The sequence below is a fragment of the Protobothrops mucrosquamatus genome, unplaced genomic scaffold, assembly GCF_001527695.2.
Source record: "Protobothrops mucrosquamatus isolate PMUCROS unplaced genomic scaffold, P.Mucros_1.0 scaffold3756, whole genome shotgun sequence".
Taxonomy (NCBI): domain Eukaryota; kingdom Metazoa; phylum Chordata; class Lepidosauria; order Squamata; family Viperidae; genus Protobothrops; species Protobothrops mucrosquamatus.
In genome coordinates, this window is record NW_015389709.1 from 1 (window position 1) to 2101 (window position 2101).

The window sequence follows — 2101 nt, forward strand, 5'->3', positions numbered from 1 at the left end:
TGGAAGGTTTTGCTACATACAAAGTATCCATGTGCAGAGCGCATTAGGTTGCCACATATTACTGACAGAGAACTTTCCCAGTGAATTTTCCCAGTGATTATGCATTACATCATTGTTCTAGCAATTATGCAGACACATCATTATTGCAGTTATGCAGACAAATCATTATTCTAATAATTGTTCAATTTACTATATTAACATAGCTTTCAAAGGCAGGCATCCATTCTGTGATCTATGGGTAGAGACAATTCAGTAGTCCTCCAAGCATTAACTTTAAAATTCAGTCCATCACAGTCCACATTCGCCACTCTGCCAATGAAATTCTAAAGGAAATAAGACATGAAATAAAACTTCGTGTCCATGATGAAGTTCTTCATTTTAGTAAATAAGTTTGCTTAAAGTGAAATTAACTGATTAATTTACAATTGCTCATCCTTCTTTAAAGGATGGGGGATTATTCTAAGTCAGTGGTTCTCAACCTGTGGGTCGGGACCCCATTTGGGGTCGATCGACCATTTCACGGGGGTCGCCAAGCAAGGCTGTCCGCCATTTTTTTTGTCTGCCATTTTTTTGTCCATTTTTTTCCCTTTTCCGGCGGGTGCCTTACCTCCCTTGGGCTGTGCCAGCTGGTGGTCGGCCTGCTCCATCTCTGCCGCTTGCCAGCTACGCTTCGGCCGGCGCAGGGGGCGGAACCACATATGCGCGGCGCTCCCGGGCAGGGAAAGTCCTCAACCTACGACCGGTTGGGTAGTCCTTGACTTACGACCGGTTTAGTCCTCGACTTACGACCGGTTTAGTCCTCGACTTACGACCGGTTGGGGTCGCGGCATTAAAAAGGTTGAGAACCACTGTTCTAGGTCATCCTTTTCATTCACATGGAACACTGGAAACCCAGATTTTTTCCCCAGAATTCCTTGAGGTGCACTGACATTCTGTGGTTCCTTCTGAGGTAATAAGTCATAGTTTTTTCAGAAGATAGAATATTTTAAAACAAAACTATAGCCCTATATTTTGGATTTATATTAAAGCCTAGCTTAGGCATTAAATTTTCAGGACTAATCTAATAGCAAAGGGAAAATGAAATTAAGCTCAGGAATGAACTGTTTGGGTCCTTGATGCTCTCTGAGCTTGGTTGTTTTCTTCCAGATGTTTCATTGCCAAACTAGGTAACCTCATCAGTGCCAGTGTGGTTTGCTCTCAGTTTATATTCTAGTGCAGGGGTGTCAAACTCGCAACGTCACGTGACGTGTCGCAACATATCACAACTTTTTTTCCATTGCCTGCAATGGGGTGGGCGCGGTTTCAGCATGACGTATCCGGCCCATGGGCCGGCAGTTTGACACCCCTGCTCTAGATAATCCCCATTTCTGCCAACTTCACTCAAATGACATTAGCTTCCTTAAGTCAGGAATTAAGTATGACTATCTGCAAGGGTGGATTTTAACACTTAACACAGCATTTAGCTATGAAGTCACTGGGAGCCAAGCCTAATGTGGCGGCACCTAACCATCTGCAGGAAGAAAAAAATTGTTACATCTGCAGACATCTGCAGAGTGATGTCAGTAAGGAACAGGTTTACAATGAAAAGCACAATGGGCAAATGAGGATCATAGATCTAAGAATGAAGAGTCCTCAAAGCAGCTTCTGGCTGCTACTGGAGAATTGTTTCTTTCTGTGTCTATCCCAAATCTTAGGATTGGTGAATAAATTAAATTGTAGATTGTATTCTATTTCTATTAATTGAAACATTGTTTTTCAGGCATTCCTTTAAGAGCCCATTTGTGCTGCTTCTGTTTTTAATCAACTGGTAGATTGTTTTGGTGCTATTAATCTGCTTTTGATTAATTGCAATTTTCTCTGAAATCATTCTTAAAAAGAAATCCATATTACAAAGAAAGAAAGAAAATAATTAAAAACAAATTGGCTTTGGATAGTTAGGGAATAGAGACTTATTTATCCAAATATTTACCGTATGTGTTATATGAAAGTTAGTTCTGCTGAATTCAATTAAATGTTAAATGTTTTCATTTGTTTCATTTAAAATTTGTGTATGGCACCTCCAGAAACAAAATACTCTGAGCAACTTACAACACAAAAACAT